We start from the raw sequence: 20,303 nt of genomic DNA, 5'->3' as shown, positions 1-20,303 counted from the left end.
GATGAGCACCACAACCCCAGAGTCGTTCATGACTCGACTTAACTGTCAGGGGCCCTTTACCTTTTTTTTAAATACTAGTTGACATGGAATGTATAAGGAATACAAGATCCTACTTAGAATAGCTGTCAATAGCTGTTATAAATATTAAAGGATATGGTTCTATAATTGGTCACAGCATGCTTCAAGAGCAGTTGATAGTATGGCATGGAAATATTCTCCTGTTCATGGGGAAGAAGAATGCTGTAGTCATCGTATGGTTCCTGCCTCCTCCAGAAGTTTTGTTGAAAATAATGGAATCTGTGCAAAACAAGTTGCTTCCTTAGCCTCTAATGACACTTGCTTTCTCAATTATTAATTTTTTGAACTGATTACTCTAGCAGTATGCTTGTTAAATATATCTATGTATTAATGTGGTGATATTCAATAAATCATCACTAGGGATAATTCACTGGCCATTTACACAGAACCACTGAAATCAATAAAGGATTTTATAAAACTGGCCTGATATTTTCTCTCCTCGTCCTAGAGTTCATTTTTCCAAAAGTGTCAGATGGCTCCTTAAAGCCTTGAAGAAATATGCTTGCTCAAAATACAATTTGCACTCCTTGTCCTGCCACACAGAGATAGTATTACATGCTGGGCTAGTTAAGACATACTGTGTTTGACCTGCATTACCTAACTTCCTTGATATGAGGCTTTCAGGACAAATAATAATTGTGCATGACTCAGTCCCTACATAAGAAAGCAGCTCTGCTAAACAGCAATGTTATGCTTAGTTTAGCATTGGTATAAATAGTGAAAGCCTTTAAGGGAGAAAGCCCCCAACCATTTGTCTTGCTAGTGGGCTGTGTGAACCCTCGCTCTCCTGTGATCCTGGTAAGAGACCAGCATATCAACTTGAAGCATTCTCTATTTTCATTGCAGTACAGTGGTACCTCAGGTTAAGTACTTAATTCGTTCCGGAGGTCCGTACTTAACCTGATACTGTTCTTATACCTCGGGTTAAGTACTTAATTCATTCCAGAGGTCCATACTTAACCTGAAACTGTTCTTAACCTGAAGCACTACTTTAGCTAATGGGGCCTCCTGCTGCCGCCGTAGCGCGATTTCTGTTCTTATCCTGAAGCAAAGTTCTTAACCTGAAGCACTATTTCTGGCTTAGTGGAGTGTGTAACCTGAAGCCTATGTTACCCGAGGTACCACTGTATTCACAAGCAGGAGATACCCAAGGTGAAGTTTTTTCCCAGAAAGAGAAGGCTCTTTCCCTGATCTTTCATTGCTAGTTTTCTGTGAGCAAGGATTTTTGTTGAGATTCAAAAACAGGCTCCATTTCACTTTTAAATCTTTAATTGCATCTGCACATGCAATATCAGGGACCAGGCTGAAGCTGCAATTATTTGAAACAAAACAAAGCACAGTAACCCATATGATAAAGGAATTTGATTATATAGCATCACGTAACATAAACTTGCTGTACCGAGAAAGAAATGTTTAGCATCCTGGTGGTTGCCTAGAGTGAAAGTGTTATGTGAATTATGTAATTGCAAAGGTCAAGTATAAAGAATGCAGGCAGCCTGCTGATGGGGGTAGATTCTAGGGGGCACAGAATGATTCAATAATAAAAGACCAGAGGGAGAAGTAGGAGAGAGGCGTAATCTGCAAGAGCCAGGGACTAAGGATAGCATTGAGGTTCCAAGATAAATCAAATGATATATTGTATCTAACTCTCTTTTCTTCATTTCCTAGTCTGCACCTATAACTGAATTGGGGTTTTTAAGATTTTTTTTAGATCTTATTTTATCATTTGTCTATATGACACTCTGGGCTCCTTTGAGAGGAAGCTTAAATTTAAAACAATTAATCTCTCTTTTTCTGCCCCTTCCACACCTCCTAGATCCTAGACCCCACCTTCATCCCACCTAACTCCAAAACTCAGGAGTGTTACAGGTTTCAGAAAACAAAACATCGCTTAGTGAAACTGATTTTCTAGATCCATTTCAGTTGGGTTTTAGGCCTGGTTTGGGCATGGAAACTGCCTTGGCTGCCTTGTATAATGACCTCTGTCGGGAGAGAGATGGGGGAAATGTGTCCCTGTTAATTCTCCTTGACCTCTCAGCAGCTTTCAATACCACTAACTATGGTATCCTTCTGGAGTGGCTGTCCTAGTTAGGGGTTAGTGGTTCCAGTCCTACTTGGATGGTCGTTTCCAGAGGGTGATGCTTGGGGAGTGCTCTTCAGCCCTGTGGTGCCTTCAATGTGGAGTTCCTCAGGGTTCAGTTTTATCCGCTATGTTGTTTAACATCTACATGAAACCACTGAGTGGGGTTATCCAGATGTTTAGAATACGTTGCTAGCAACATGCCAATGATACACAGCTCCACTTCTCCTTTACATCTGCAGGTGTGCTGCGGATGTCTTGTTTCAATAATGGACTGAATGAGATCCAACTAGCTGAAGCTCAGTCCGGAGGCACTGTTAGTGGGCAGTTGCCTTGACTGCATGGATAGGAGGTTGCCTACTCTTGATGGGGTTCCACTTCCTCTGAAAAAGTGAGTACGTAGCTTGGGGGTGCTTCTGGATCCTTTACTGTCTCTTGAGGTTCAGGTGGCCTCAGTGGTGTGAAGTGCCTTCCATCAGCTTTGGTTGGTGGCTTAGCTGTGCCCCTATCTTGACAGGAATAGTCTAACTTCTGTTGTCTATGCTCCGGTAGCCTCTCAGTTAGATGACTGCAGCTCGTTGTGTGTAGGGCTGCCTCTGAAGAGAGTTCAGAAACTCCAGCTGGTGCAGAATTTGGCAACCAGGTTTCTCACCAGGACAAGACAGTTTGAGCATATTAAATTGATCCTGGCCAGTCTGCACTGGCTGCCCATTAGTTTCCAGGTCCAATTCAATTTGCTATAACCTATAAAGCCTTAAATGGCTCAGGACTGCAATATCTCAAGGACTGCCTTTCCATAAGAACCTCCCCAGACCCTGCAATCATCATCTGAGGCCCTTCTTCAAGGGCCTCTCCCACAAGAGGTCCAGAGGGTGGCAACATGATAATGGACCTTTCCTGTGGACCTTTCCCTATTTGTGGAAAGCTCTCCCCAAGGAGGCTCACCTGGTGCCCTCATTGCATATATTTTGGTGCCAGACAAAAACATTTATCTTCAACCAGGTGTTGGGCTGATTAATATTCTATGGACTTTTAAATGTGTCTGTGAGAAGGGGGTTATTGTTTTGTTTTGCTTTTTTATTGTATATTTTGTGTTTTTATGTTGTATTTTTATGTTGTGAACCACCCTATGATGTTCAGATGAAGGGCAGTACAGTGGTACCTTGGTTCTCAAACTTAATCCATTCTGGAAGTCCGTTCCAAAACCAAAGCGTTCCAAAACCAAGGCGCACTTTCCCATAGAAAGTAATGCAAAGCAAATTAATCCTTTCCAGACTTTCAAAAACAATCCCTAAAACAGCAATTTAACATAAATTTTACTAACGAGACCACTGAACCATAAAATGAAAGCAATAATCAGTGTACTGTACTATAAAATACACAAGACAGTATTGTAATGATAAAAATTAAAATTAAATTATTTTCTTACCTGCACTTATGGCAGTTATTGTTTGGATAGGGAGCTTTTATCCATTTCCGCAGTCACACAATCAATCAATCAATCAATCAATCAGTAGCTGAACTGGGTTCCACACAATCACAAAAACAAATGAACTAAAAAAGGCTCTAAAACAAAAATGCAAAATAGCAAAAACAAAAGCACCAAAGTTAATCCATTCCAGAAGTCCGTTTGACTTCCAAAATGTTTGAAAACCAAGTCTGATTGGTGCAGGCACCCTGGAAACAATAGCCGACAGCCGCATCGGATGCCTGGCTTCCGAAAAATGTTCGAAAACCAGAACACTTACTTCCAGGTTTTTTGAGTTTGGGAACTAAGACATTTGAGTACCAAGGCATTTGAGAACCAAGGTACCACTGTATACAAATGTAACAAACAAACAAATGTGGAAGCCACAGCTTAATAACGATTTAGAAATGATTGAATTGATTGCTTTGAATAGGCTTGAGCATGCCAAGCATTATCTCTCCACCTTTTGTTTCTGATAGATTAAGGACCCATTAAGATCATTATATTTCCTTTGTACATTTCCCCACACTACCTACAATATTATAAGAGTCTACTAGAAGTGGAACTACTAAGTCAGCAAACTGGTTGGCCAACAGAGCTGAGGTTGCTCATATGTTTGGCCCCTTTCCTAGTTCTTTTGTCCTGAAACCTCTCTGATCTGATGCATCTGCCATCATGAAGAAATTCCCAGACAGCCTTCATTGGCACACACATGGAAAGCTGGAATCAGGGTGCTTGACAGCTGTACAGGCTTACTTTTGTTGATTATTCATACTCAGTGTTCTTTCAGTACTAAGCAAACAATAAGAAACAGGTCACTCATGGGTATGTGTTGGTCTTTAGATTCAGCACAGCTAAAGAGTGAATAGGAGGACAAGAAGACTGGGGCAACCCAGAATAGAAATATTCCATTTGCACTCTCCAGACAAGAATAATAAAAAATAAGATGCCTTCCAATAGGAAATTACTAATCTAAAGTTAGATCAAAAGCAAACTAACAAAAAGGGGGCAAAAGTGAAAGCATGTGCAGACCAGGACAGGCAGAAATTAAATGCTTCCTAATGTAAAACATTAGAAATAAGACACGTGCGCCTTCCAGAGATTGTTAAAACACATTTCAGGGGAAATTATATAACTATAATGCTTTGTCCTGATCTAGTAACTATTGAACCAACAAAGTGCTGCTTTGGAAATAGACCCCCTTCACTAAAAATGAAACAAGTGTACACTCTTGGTTTCCAAAAATGGAGCCCATACAGCCCAATAAATACAGACCTTTCTTCTTCTACCTTTGTCTCCCCTAGTTTGCTGCCATAGCAATCATTGTCAAAATATCCCTCCCAAAATAAGAAGAGCTAAAGATCGCAAGAATGGACTGTAACATTAAACAAAATAAAATACATGTGATTTAATGAACATCTGTGTAATTTTTGAAGACTCAATGTAGAATTTGGGGTCCCTTGGTCCAGAGTAGGTTTTTTCCCCTTCACCTCCATCCTGTGTGCAATTAGACTTGGTGAATTTTTTTCTGTATTTATGTTGCTTCTTATTTTAGGGTTTTGTGGTTTATTGTATATTGAAATTGTTGTTTATTTATGTCACCTTGAAGGGAGAAAAACCCACTCAAAGTGATGCACAATTAAAATGCAGTGCAATACAGCAACAAAAAAATCATTAATATTTACGTCTCAGTCATTTAAATTATGTCAGTGCAATCCTATGCTTCCCTTCAGAAATAAGCCCCATTAGTTTCACTGGGCCTTACTTCCAGATAGGTGAGTATAGGAATGCATGCTAAAATATATTATTGACATGCCTAAGCATTTACCTGGGAATATACTCTGTTGAACACAGTGAGTTTCACAGTATTTTATTATAAAACTGAAATCTAAAACCCATTTCCTAGGAATTAAGTCCTATGGAAGAAAAGACTTACCTGTGAGTGAACATGCTTAGGATTATGCAGCAATGTATTAAGATGTTGCCTTTGTTTTGGGAAGTGTTGGACTTTTACTGTTCATGCAAAATGTCTTGGTATAGTTTATTTGTAAAATAATTTTATTGTATACAAAAAAACTTCGTAAACTATTGGCCCTCTTTTTAATTATCACTTTCAAGTCAATATCATGAAAGCACTGAAAGTTCCCTACATTCAGCACTGAACGTTTTGAGGAAATTCCATACATTTAAGATTCATTAAGAGTTTAGCCCTGGCTTGGCTTACAACTTTATAAAAAGATGGGGGGGGTATTCTCTAAAACTTCCTGTTGTGTGTGTTCTTTTAAATGCAGTCAGCAAAAAAAGGCCTTTAGACCTTTTGAAGTTGCCCACATTATTGGCATACCAAAGCCCTGAGTTAGACTTGCAGCTGGATATCTTCAATTTGCCTATAAGCAGAAGAACATTAATACAATCTTTTGCAAATATTTGTTCACACAGTTGCATCCTGTTGCAAATATTATCTCTGATGTACTAAAAACAACAAATTTTCCATTGTCAAGTATCCATTGAGAGCAAAGTTGAAACTTGGAATATTTAATTGTGTTTGTTTCTGTTTTCTTTCTGATAGCCTTCATTAGTAATTAATAAATTATTTGTTTATGTACGCAGTGTTGGTCTTGAACATTTTTGCACCTGAAACAAAAAGTAAATAAATAAAAAAATCACACACCGCTCAGCACTTTTTAAAAAATAGAGAAAGTGACTGGAGGTCAGGAAAATATTTCTTGAAAGTAGCTCTGGCCTTTTGCATGTGTTTCTTTAAATTCTTAAAAGAAAGGTCCTGGAAAAGCTGTTATCTAAAAAACTGAGCTCACTCTCAGGATTAAGCATGTATTAATATGCCAAAGAAATCTTTCTTACTGTCTTAATTTGTTACTATGAATGTAAGAAATTTGTCTTTTGTGTAAATTCAATATGTTTTGAATAAAACTGAATATCAGAACATGACCATAACAGAAAACCATGAAACAAGAGTAAAACACTCTAGGCAAACAGTCAGCAGTAGCAGAATAACTAAATCAAGTGTCTTGAAACATCCACAGAAATATTAATATAAAAATAACAAACATGCATGGTTCTCTAAAAGCAAGGAAGGAAGAACAGAAGGAAATTGTGGCCATAATACTGAAATCCTTGTATATATGCCTTGCTCTTTTAACATTATGAATCAAATTCTGAGAAGGGCTTCCTCCACTAGTGAGCAGAGTGTATGTTTATACAGGAAGAGAGATGCATATATTACATTCTGTTACCATAAACTGAAGTCTTGGAATGAGTTCTAAAACAGCATTCTGGGCACAAGCAGTGATCTATAAAAGTTCTGCTGGAATGGGTTGTACATGAAACCTCTCCAAAGATACTCAAGATTCCTGTTGGATCTTACTTATGGGTCTGTCTCTCAAATAGTTATGTTGTAAAGTCTGATTTTTCCTGCCCCCCATAACATCCATATTTTCCTGGAAATGTTCCATGTTTTTAGAAGAGATTCTAGAGAATCTATGAAGCATTTTCAAAAGAATTATAGAAAATGACCCTTTGGCTATGGGTAGCAGTTTCAATTTCTTTAAAAACCCAAAGGTTGTATAGAATTATAGAACCGTAGAATTGTACAGAGGGAAGGGACCACGAGGGTCATCTAGTCCAATCCCTGCAATGCAGGAATCTCAACTCAAGCATCCATGACAGATGGCCATACAACCTCCACTTAAAAACTTCCAATGAAGCTGCTGTATCACACTGTTGACTTATGTGAAGCTTGTGGTCTACTAAGACCCCCTAGATGATCCTTCATTCAAGTCATTCATAAAGATGTTGAACAACAATGGGCCCAGGACAGAACCCTGTGGTACCCCACTTGTCACTTTTTTGTATTGTATTGTATTGTATTGTATTGTATTGTATTGTATTTGTATTAATATTTTTAATTTACAGTTCATTGAATTCACTGATACTCAAACATATTAGAGCTGTGTTGCAAAGTGATGTCTTTGTCCATGACAAGAAAATCCATCTGTATTCAGATGCTTACAGATTTGTGGTATTTCAATAATAAAACAGCAGGATTGAAGGCTCATGATGAGAAATCTGGCTAATTACCTGTTAGATGATAGATGGTTGTAACTCAGCAGTGCCAGTCACTGAAAACAAAACACTTTTAGATATCAATCAACCTCCTGACAAATTCCATTTCCATCATATTCAATGGGCAATGAAAATGAATTCTATCTATATATGTAGCACTTACTTGTAGCTTTCAAATATGCACAATGATGTGTTAATAAAGTATAGAGCTTTTTAAGGTAAATTAGTTTTTTAATATCTGATGTATTCATATTTTAACCTGAGAGCTGATGGAAATCATTAACAAAGTCTCATTCCATCTAGGATGGTAAAGTACAGCTTTGGAATCACATTGTGCACCACAATTTTAAGAACAGAATCAGTTTTGTCACTTTGTGGTATTGAAACACATCCAACACACAATGCAAGGGGCAGGACAACTCTCCTTGGAAAAGCGCCTCTTCTCCCTCTGGCATGACACCATTGCCAGAAGATCTTAGAGCTCAGCAGTGCTTCTTCCTGTTTCCTGTGCCTCGAAAACCTTCTAGCAATGGCACCAAGTCTGAGAGAGAAAAGGCACCCAATTTTGGTAGAGGGCCGGTAGACCACCAGAAGTGGTTTCACACCACCATTTTGACATCCCAGGTGTTTGCTCGACTTCAGCATCTAACAAGTCATTTTGTACTCTTCAGTTTTCTCTTTGAAGGGTAGTCCATATTTTACTTCCATGTTAAACATAAGAACATAAGAAGAGCCTCCTTGACCAGAACAATGACCCATCTAGTCCAGTACCCTGTTCTCACACTGGCCACTCAGATACCTGTGGGAAACCAGGGAGCAGAACATGAAGACAAGAGCACTCTCTCCTCTCATGGTTTCCAGCATCTGGTCTTCAGAAGCTTTACTTCCTCCAGGTGTGGAGGTAGAACATAACCACCATGGCAAGCAGCTGTCATAAACCTTCTCCTCCATGAATTTGTCTAATCTTCTTTGAAAGACATCCAGGTTCATGGCCATCACTGCCTCCTGGGCAAGCAAGTTTCATTGTTTGGCTATGCACTGTATGAAAAAATACTTTTGTTTATCTGCCCTAAATCTTCCAACATTGAGCTTCATCGGATGTCCACGAGTTCTTTTTAATACAGAAGTTATATATGTTAGTGTGTGACCTTCACCCAAAGTAAAAACACCTGAGGAACTTCTGAAAAAGCAAATTGCTTAAGCGGTCCCATCATCTTTCCATCAAAAGCTTTAGTAAGGCAACTACTAGATTGTATGTGAGGTATTAGATGTGAACATCTGTCAGATATAATTTAAATTTAATGAATTCTTGTGCAGTTCAGGAAATATCATCCTAAGGTTCCCTTCAAATTGTATGATGCTGTATTTAATATTGTATTAGAGGAAGAAAAGAAAAAGCAGGGGCAATTGGAATATTTATTCAATGTTCAATGTATTCATATATTGATCTGAAAGAAAAATGGTCCCCATTGCATTAAGCCACATATATACAAATACATACAAAGGATGAAGGATTTGGCTTTCTCACAAACATAACAGTACATTTAAAAAAAGGGTCAGGTGCAAAATGTCAGCATGTCAGCACACCAACCATATTCTTAGAGGAAGGTTTTGTCTAAACCTAACGCCTCAATGAAAGGGTGTCTGACAATTGTTTTGAACAAAGTCATGCACAAAAAAGTCACTACAATGTGTTTCCACATGTACTGCTTTAAGGAAAACAAGCACACTAAAAATAGCTTTGTTAGGTGGCCTGATTTCTCGGCAGAATGTAGGAAGCTTTTTCCTTTCAGGGTAAATTTTCCCAAGCACGTAACACCTTAGGACCTACATATTTGTTGCATGAATAAGCGCTGATAGACTGAAGCATGGAACAGCAACTCTGTCAGCAGCCAGAGAACAGGGCAGTGCTCGTTTTAGAATAAGGTTCACCTCTAATCTCTCTACCACTGAAAAACATTCCATTTCCTTTTAAGAAGAGAACCTTGGTAGTCGAGGGAGTAGAAAAAGTGGAATATAAATTGGATGAGAATGAAAGAGAAATTTCCAGATTCTGGTAGGAAATGGAATTGTGTTCTTTTAAAATCTGCATGACAGAAAGACTCTCAGCAGGTCCAGCCTTTCCCACCATAGAGCTATGGTTAATGGAGATGTACAGTACCTTCTCAACATCTCTCAGAAGCCCATCATTCAGAGGAACTCAAACCCCTTTATATTTGAAGTGAAGGTCAGAATAACCCTCCAACATTAGATGACTGGTTGCAGGACCCTCGGCAATCGGCCGGTCATTTGGTAGTCCTATTCAATAAACTGTGCAAAAAAGTGAGTTTTCATGAGTTTCGGATTGCTTAGAACTCTTTGCCGCGTGGAATCTAGTGCCAAAGGGGTTTCCAAGACACAACACATCAAATGGAATGCTTTAAAATGCAATTGTTGTTTTGATTTTTCAATTCTTTATTGTTATCTATTCATTTATGGTCTTGTTTGATTAACTATCTGTTGTTTGATAAGTTGGTAAGTTGGCCTTTAGATGCCAGCTAAATGCTTATTTAATTTTTCACTTGGAACTTTGGGAATTAAGTGCCCAGGGGCTCAACAGTTGTCAGTGTTAGGCTACATTTTTTAAAATAATGTGAGTTCAAGCTGCAGTCTGTCAGTAGGAAAAGTAAAAGAGAGACCAGGACCGGGAGCAGGGAAGCTTTTGTCTCTGGCATCAGTGAAGTCTGGGCCATGCCTTGGGCAATTAAGCTGTGAGGAGAGTGGGAGCCCTTCACAGATTAGAGTGACAACCTGGTAGCAAACATCTTCCTCTCTATTTCTGTGTAGAAAAATCAGAATATATCTGGCTTCGATGAGGTAAAAGCACAATTGCTTTTCCTGAAGGGGTGGGAAAGCGAAAGAAACCAGCAAAAGTGTGCTAAGCTACTACCAGAGCAACGGTCGTCACTTGTGAGGCTGAGCTACCCAGTTGTAGTCCAGCCTTGCACATTATATATCCTGCAAACTTGAGTCCTAGAGGCTGACCAAAGGCAGCTGGCAACTTTCCCACAATTCTGCAGTCTGTCAGCACATATGGATTGCATTTGTCTGCCTGGTGTTAGGTTTGGTTTAAATGGGTTTTTTTGCAACAGGAGCTGGAGTCAATTTGTCTTCCAAACCGCATCACCATCCTTTTTCAATGTAGTTTGTCATTTTGGTACACACATCCAGACTCTTGTGCAATATTGTTGTTTAGTATTTATAGCCTGTTGTTCTGAAATAGCTACCCAGAGGAGCTTACAAAAAAGGGGGAGGAAAGGGAACATGTTGATCCGTGAACATGACCAGAAGCTGGGTTTTTTAAAATAAATAAATAAATCCCAACCAAACATTTCACTAACACATTCTTGTAATAAGGATATCCTGTCCCTATCTCAGTTTATCATCAAGTTTTGCCACAAATCTGCACATCATTGTCTAAATCCTTCACCAAGTCTTCATCAGTAGAGGCATCATAGTTGACTACAACCTGTTGCTTATCCATACTACATACCTGCAATATCAGCTCATGGTTATCTCTTCCATTAAGAATCACCTCTCATGGAAGCCTGTAGCAGGTTTCTCCATTGCTCACCATAAACCAAGACCAAAACTGCTTAGGTGATAAATCCTCACAAGGCTACATCCCCATTTAGGAAAGCAAAAGTGCGCTAACTCACCAACCTGCCATCTTCCCCATAGCAAGGACGCTGTGCCATTGCAGGTCTTAATTTTCCTGGCAGAATTCATTCGACAATTTTTCTCACCACAAGGTATTTTGATTCCTCCCTTTTCAGTAATAGCTATAAGCAAGAATAAGGAGCTGGGTAAGCTGATAGCATGCATATGGATCACAGGCTAAGGCTAATTTGGTAACACTTAGAAATCAGGTTCCTGAACTTGTATTGAGCCTGCACATCCAAGATGTTTTCAATGCATATCTAAACATTTTTAAAGTATTACTGCAACAAATTTCAAGCTGACTGAACACTTTTCAGGGAGCTATGACTTTGTACAGCTCCATATTGACAGTGGTAGATCCTGATTTCCTTCTGCATAACTCTGTAAGCCTGTATCCACTTACCTTGGACTCAGTGGGACTTACTATAAGTATGCATGTGTAAGACTGCATTGCAAATGTCTGTTGGATCAAAGGTTTAATCTGAGCCAAGGCTGCCCAAGACTCTGTCTCTGAACCTGTTTTCAATGTCAGGTCTCAGACCCAGAAAGTAAGAAGCAATGAATGGACTGCTTTTTAAAAGCTTGTGCAAAATGCGTTTTCTTCACTACAACTTGTCCCCCAGCTTCTGATTATTATCTTTATTTAAAAAGCCTGAAGCCTGGCATTTTAAACAGAAACCAATATTAAGTTGTATCTATCAGGCCAATATGCACCCATTTAAGTGGAATTCTAAACTCCCGGTTTGAGTGGTTTGTGGCTTACTTCCATACTCAAAATAATCACACCAGTTACTCTGGAGTAACTGCATTTTCACTGTGGTTTGCTATATATTCCTGCATACTTCAAACTAAGTATTTTGCTTACTGGATTGTCTAGCTCTCTGGCTGACAACTAACTTTCAACAGGGGCCAGATGTGAATAAGAGCAGAGTATGACGGGCCAACAATATTGGCTCTGCCTACAGACTGTGTGCAACAGAGGCTCTGGATTAGTTCTCCTTATACCAGTGATGGGGAGCCAGTTGCTCTCCAGATGTTGCTAGCTAGACACAGCCCCAGTCAACTGTCATAGCTGAGGCCTTGGGCTGCTATTATGTCGCAGGTCTGTTTTGCAGGAGCTGTTTGGTGATAGGTTTGAAAATGGGGGGAGAGAGCAAGAACAGCAGTTTGTATTCATAGACAGAAGGGCTGGATCACTTGGATTCATTTTGATTGGTCTGGGAAGCAACAGGCTCTGATTGGTTGGATGCTCCAGTCAGTGAAGAAAAGACAGCTAACTGTCAGTTGGAAGAAATAGTGTGGAGTTGAGAAAGTTCATTGATGAAGGACTTGTGAGAAAAAAACTAGAGAAAGCTGAGGGAAAAGTGAACAGCTGAGGCCTGAATATTAAGCTCTTTGGCTCCAGTATGATAACTATAGATTGCTGGTGAGGAAGGGAGCAGGTGGATGTGTTAGGCAAATAAGCTACCCTGTGTAATCTCTTGCCAGAAAATGGTAACACAAGTGAGTGTTCTGTTTGCACGAGGCGAAAGAGAATCTCTGGGTCATGTGCAAGGGATTAAATAGGTCCCTCAAACCATTTAGACTGCACCCCATTGGCCAGATTACACCCAGCAACGAGGGACCTACCAATCGGGCATTGTGGCTATCCAGTAGACCCACCCACAACCAGGAGGTCAGCCTCCAGGTCTCACCGCAACACGTGTCCTCTTTTAGGGAGGACACGATGTATCTTCATGATGACGCATTCACATGGTGGCATCTTACACATTTCCTTAGGAAATTGTGCTTACTTATTATTGAAGCCAAGAATTACCATTGTGACACATTTGTATACTGAACTGGGTAAATATGAATTTCAGTAACATCACTAATTTCAATTGCTACTTTGTGTTATGGCAAAAAGACGAGGGGATATGTTATCAAGGCCTGTGCCTGTATGTCACATTGACTATCAACCACATTACAGTGGTACCTCTGGTTACATACGCTTCAAGTTACACACACTTCAGGTTACATGACCCGGAAGCTGTACGCTGGCTTCCTCGGCCAGTAAAGCAAGATGAGCGCTGCAACCCCAGAGTCGTCCATGACTGGACCTAATGGTCAGGGGTCCCTTTACCTTTACCTATGATTCTATCTTGATAGAATCAGAAGTAAATATTTTCCCTATTGTTGCTGCAGCTGCTGCTGCTGCTATTCCACCTTTCCCACTGAAATGCATTCCATTAAAATCTGTAGGAACTGCTTTCAAGCAAATATATTTCAGCCTGAATCCAAGATATATGTAGATATGTTTCGTACTGCTTTACAGGATGGATTTTGACTGACTTCATGAAGGATTCACTCATCTGCAAAATGATCAACCAACCCCAGACATGTAAGTGTGACTATTGTATCATTGCCTATCCTGACATATCAACATAGCTGCTATTTAATTACACTTTACTAGAGCAGTAAATAAAAGTTAAATGCCCTTTCCTCAGAATATCAAGAGGCACATATATATCTGCTTGAATAAAATGTCATTTCCAATTTATTTTCATGTAATAGGGTTGCAAGTGTCCAATTTGTAGGCTCAGTGCACAACAGCAATAAGGTCAGAACCTGAAAAATTGTGATCGTATTAGCCCCGTTTCCATACGACCTTGTAAAAATGTCTTTTAACTCAACACATGCTCTATCATGCAAGAAGAATAGTCTGCCAAATGATTTAACTCAACTGAGGTTTATGTAAAAATAATTCACTGGTGGCACCTGAAATGTTAGCCATCAGTGTCTTTTCCTCTCAGTCTTCTTTAGTGAGTTAAAAAAAAAATTGAAGAGATGTTTGTCTTTAATGAAGGTAAAAGTATACATAGAAAAGTTTTATGCTCTCTGCAGAATTTTAACAGCAGCAAGTACAAGTACCTGTTACTAAATATTGAATAGTGAAATACTAAATATTACTTTAAAAACCCTCAAAAGTATAATATTTAGGAAACAAACCTATAATCCTAAATTGTAGAAAATGATAAGCTTTATTGGAGTAACTTTTGTTAACAATTTATTGTAAAAACTTTTGTTAAAATTTATGTTTTCCAGTCATTAATCAGACTGAAAATTTGAACAGCAACTTAAATTAATAATAATAATAAACTGGTTGACTTGTAAATTTGTGTTAAAACTGATTTAGTGGCACTGAGAGTAGACTCACTGAAATCAAGTTAACCATACAACTCAGTGTCTGAACACTTGCTAAATGATAATAGCAGCAGAGGTAGTGGCCAGTTGTCACCACCAGGGAGTTAGCCGTACAAAAGGACATTTACTTTAGTGGGTTTACACATATCTAGTTCTGATATGGGATGTGGGTGGCGCTGTGGTCTAAACCACAGAGCCTAGGGCTTGCTGATCAGAAGGTCGGCAGTTTGAATCCCTGCGACTGAGTGAGCTCCCGTTGCTCGGTCCCAGCTCCTGCCCACCTAGCAGTTCGAAAGCACACTGTTTAAAAGCTGGCTGAAAGCTTTCCACAATGTTAGGTTCAAATTCCTGCTCAGCTATGAAACGTGCATTGCAGGTCAAGGCCAAGCAGTTTCTTTCCGAATATCCTTCCTTGTGTGATTTTGTAAGAGGAAAGATAGATGGTATACAAATATATGGATGTTTGGTGGCAGTGGTGACCCACATAGATGTTTTGGATTCAGATCTAGCATCCCTCATGTGTGCTTTTGTATATTCAGGGACTGACTGTTACAAAGTCTTGCATGTGAAACTCAAGACTATTAAAAGGCTACAACTGGTGCCAGTGATGGTCTATCAGAAGCATAACTACCCAATAATTCAATATGTACTGTGGCTTCCTAAAGTCCTCTGGGCACAGTTCACTGTGTTTCTTCTCTACAGAGTTATGAATTACCTCCTCATTTAAGTCCTATCAAAACTATTGAAAGGAGCAATTTTGTATACAAGAAGCTAATGTAAAACAAGGTGGTGTGAGGTAGACCAGATCCAAACTCTGTTCCGGAGCAGGGCTACTGCTATCTGAGCAGTAAGCAGTGGCGTAGTGTGGGTTGTCAGCACCCGAGGCAAGGCAAGTAATTTGCGCCCCCTAACCCGTGGATTTGCGCCCCCTAACCCGTGGATTTGCGCTCCCTAACCCTAACCCCCAGATGTTGCGCCCGGTGCGGCCGGCCCCCCCTGCACCCCCCACGCTACGCCATTGGCAGTAAGACTGGGTAGGGCTGAATTAGGGGTTAGCTAGGCAGGAGTACCTAGATTGTTTCCCTGAGGGGAGGGTAATGATCCTAGAAGGGTCTCACAGTGTTTTACTGGCAGTGTAAGTCCAATAGCTATTCTAGGAGGAATTTAACTATTCAGAGACCGTTTTAAAGTAGAATTTTTTTAAAGTTCTTAACTATCTTTGTAAAGAGTGTTTGGTTGAAATGAAGTGTTGTGCCTTAAGAGAGTAACCACTAAGCCAGGCATATGCAAACTCTGGTCCTCCAGATGTTTGGGACTACAATTCCCATCATCCCTGACCACTGGTCCTGTTAGCTAGGGATGATGGGAATTGTAGTCTCAAACATCTGGAGGGCCAGAGTTTGACTATGCCTGCACTAAGCTGTAACCCTCACTAAGTGTAAATAAAGTTCCAGTTTTGTTTCAAATGTGCCACATCCTTACTTTGATCCTTTGGGTGAGGAATAAGAGGTTCTCCTTTCACATAACTGAAATACCTTGCTGCTGATTATTAAGAAATATATCACTTACACATAATAGCAGACATCTCAAGTGTTCTGACTGGGAGAATCTAAGCCAGGCATTCCCAAACGCGGCCCTCCAGATGTTTTGAGACTACAACTCCCATCATCCCTAGCTAACAGGACCAGTAGTCAGGGATGATGGGAATTGTAGTACTAAAAGTTCTGGAGGGCTGAGTTGGGGGATGCCTTTAAAAAAACCTAGTTGCTCACTCCCATCTTTCTTTAGGGAGGTTGCCATTCCATCTTTTCTGCCAGCTTGGTCACGTGATTGAGTTGAACGAGATTAGTATCCATCGGAAGTCTTCCCTCTCCAGTCCTGCATGTGCCACACCACACCCCTTTGGGGGGGGACTTAAACTAGCTTAATCTGCCATGCTCAGCTCAGCCACCTGAGGCTCAGCTGGGGTGAGGAAAATACATTGGTGAATCTCCAGCTAGGAAGGAGAGTTACTGGAATAACCCAGCTATGCCAGGATGCTCCTGGTTCAACTGGAAATCTGCCAGATCCCTAAATCCCAACAGATTTTGCTTTGGATTGTTTCCTTAATCCCTCAAATGTGCTCTCTTATTTTTTTATTTAAGTATTCATATACCACCATACAAAATATCAGGGTAGTGTACAACCATCCTGTTCAATGGTGGGGGGGGGGGATGATCTCAGACAGCGCAAGACCGTTTGGGACTGTTACTTCCACTGTGGTAGAAGGGTGGGTATGCAGATTGGGCCCAATCCCTAACCCATCTCCAGGCTGTGTTGATGCAAATATTCCTGGGTGCCAAGATCTAAGTTTGGGGCAAGTATTCTTTGGTGAGAGAGCTGCAGCAGAGATTTAAAGTCACACAATATTCAGCCAAGTAAAGTGTGGGAAAATATTTGCTGTTAGAACTGTAAAATACGCCGTTCCAAGTGAATCCTGAAATTTCCCAATTCCCCCAACATAGGAAAAGACCACACATTTGGTAAGTTAAAAAATGGTTTACTTACAAACTCTTCGAAGGTCAGGTTCATGTGCTTTCCCATAAATCAGTCAGAAAAGTTGCACAGGCAATAAAAGTTAGCTTAGGTGTGAAGTGGTAAAAGTTCCTAAATTATTGATATACAAGAGTGGCTGGTGAGAGCTATGTGGCTGAGCTGCAACAACCAGCTCAAACCTCCTCACACCCTATTTCCCAAAGTGAGAGGAAGCCATATTGCTAACAGGACAGCTTGCTTTATAGCGTTAACCCCCTTCATGCATTAATTAGACTTCAGCAAGTGGGTTATATGAGGCTTGTTATCTCACAGTCTGGCATAGTGGTTCTCCCTGGATCAGATGCTGTTCTTGCCAGTGCTGGCTGTCAGAGTGGCTTGGGATCCAGCGGATCCTGGAGTTGCTAAGCCTGCCTTGGAACAACACTTTTCAGTGCCTTCTTCTGGGCTACAACAATTTTTGCACTCGCACACCACCCACATGCTTTGCAAGTAGCAGGAGGCCAGCTGAGCTAGCAGAAGCAGACAGAGAGATGCCTCCACTCAAGCCAAACCCCCCACAGTGTAAGGGGGAGTCTTGGATTGCAGCTTTAATCAATTCTTTTGCATGGAAAATGCCACTGTTTTTCAGCCACAGTTCTCCAAGTCCTAAATATAGGAATAATGATATAATTTACTGTACAAGTTTGTTGAACAATGATTGAGATAAGAATCATAAAACACTTTCAATGACAAGTAATTCCATAAAATGAACAAAATGCTCCCTCTTAACCTATTTGTTCCCTTAAGACTCTTGTCAGCATATGATATTTGGTAGATTTTGAAATGATACAAAAACAGTACAGGCTTACATGCATAAGAAAAACCCAGACAAGCTTAAGAGTCGGCAGTCATACAATCTTAACAGGCCCACTGTGGCCAGTGCTTCCTTACTGCTGAGGTTTGGGGTAATTTTTTAGACTGTTCTCATATATGTGCAGCCTCAGCATGTCTATGTGCAATCATTTGGTCATTTGCACACTTGTAAGATGCTTTGAAAGTCTGCCTTCTCTCAAACACATATACCTTTTTTGCATAATTTTACTAGAGGGCTACATGATCCTCTATACACAAATAGCTTCCATTTGTCTATCCAAAGGTACCAGCAGGATTTCCTTGGCCCAGTACATTGTTTCTGGATTATGTTCCCAGTCTCTCAATCTATTGGCAAGAACTATTGCTTATGTACATAAACAGGTACCTCAGGTTAAGTACTTAATTCGTTCCGGAGGTCCGTACTTAACCTGAAACTGTTCTTAACCTGAAGCACCACTTTAGCTAATAGGGCCTCCTGCTGCTGCTGCGCCACCGGAGCATGATTTCTGTTCTCATCCTGAAGCAAAGTTCTTAAGCTGAAGCACTATTTCTGGGTTTTTGGAGTCTGTAACCTGAAGCATATGTAACCTGAAGCGTAAGTAACCTGAGGTACCACTGTATTAATTTATCCTAGTCTCAGAGGTGGATTTAGGGGAGCATGACCAGTTCACCCACACGGGCGCTGAGCTGAGAGGGCACTACCGGGGGGTGCTACAACAATGACTTAGAATGGAAGGTGGTGGGGCACCAAATGTTGGTTTCACACAGGGCACCAACAAAATTTGAAAGCCAATGCTAGCCTACCTCTCAGGGCCATTATTATTATTATTATTATTATTATTATTATTATTATTATTTGGATCCTATTACGAAGATAAAAGTGGGACGGGGAGGAGAGATAATGTACATAACCTTGCACTCCTGAGTGGAAAAGCAAGATAGAAGTATATAATGTGATTCATAACTGCCCCTTTGTTTTAACTGCAGCACTTCATAGTCCTGATATTTACAGCAAAATACCAAAATAAAGAAGAAGAAGAAGAAGAAGAAGAAGAAGAAGAAGAAGAAGAAGAAGAAGAAGAAGAAGAAGAAGAAGAAGAAGAAGAAGAAGAAGAAGAATAGTAGTAGTAGTAGTAGTAGTAGTAGTAGTAGTTTGGATTTGATATCCCGCCTTTCACTCCCCTTCAGGAGTCTCAAAGCGGCTAACATTCTCCTTTCCCTTCCTCCCCCACAACAAACACTCTGTGAGGTGAGTGGGGCTGAGAGACTTCAAAGAAGTGTGACTGGCCCAAGGTCACCCAGCAGCTGCATGTGGAGGAGCGGAGACGCGAACCTGGTTCACCAGATTACGAGTCCACCGCTCTTAACCACTACACCACACTGGCTCTCCAAAACCAAAAATGTTTGCTAACCCTGATTAATAACAAGCAAACAACAACAACAACCCACACACCTCTAAGTGTGTGCGGTTTCCCAGCTTTGATGTCTGCGCCACCAACTCTTAGCCTAGCCTACCTCCAAGAACAGTTATGAAGATAAAAGGGGGAGAGGGAGACATAGTCTTGAGCTCCTGGGAGTTAAATCAAGATACAACAAGCAACTAATATATGCAATTTCACAACTCTCAGCAAAACCAATATGAAAATCATTTTGGTTTCCTTGATATACTTTTTATCAAGCACAGCAAAATGATTTTTACATCTTTATTTGTGTATGGTCTATAGGAATTTTAACTTGCTGCAGCCGTAAGTTGTTTTCTGGTTCTTTTTTAAAAAATAAATGGGTACTGCATATTAATAAATAACAGCCCAGTGATGACAACTGAACCCATGGTGGCTGAGTGGGAGACATGGAAAACTGGGAGACAGGGTCCATCAGAGCCCTTTTTTCTTTGTAGGAAAGAAGACTAATCTCTTTCAAAGGATTAAAGGTAAAGGGACCCCTGACCATTAGGTCCAATCGTGACCGACTCTGGGGTTGCGGCGCTCATCTCGCTTTACTGGCCGAGGGAGCCGGCGTACAGCTTCTGGGTCATGTGGCCAGCATGACTAAGACGCTTCTGGAGAACCAGAGCAGCACACGGAAACACTGTTTACCTTCCCGCCAGAGTGGTACCTATTTATCTACTTGCACTTCATGCTTTTGAACTGCTAGGTTGGCAGGAGCAGGGACTAAGCAATGGGAGCTCACCCCGCCATAGGGATTTGAACCTCTGACCTTCTGATCGGCAAGCCCTAGGCTCTGTGGTTTAACCCACAATTTTTGAGTAAAACATATCAAAGCCAGTAAATTGTGTTTCATTTTGTATGGGCAGCACACCTAGGG

This window comes from Podarcis liolepis (assembly GCF_965112155.1).
Source record: "Podarcis liolepis genome assembly, chromosome: 5".
In the NCBI taxonomy this organism is placed as follows: Eukaryota; Metazoa; Chordata; class Lepidosauria; order Squamata; family Lacertidae; genus Podarcis; species Podarcis liolepis.
Note: the sequence above shows the minus strand (reverse complement) of the source record.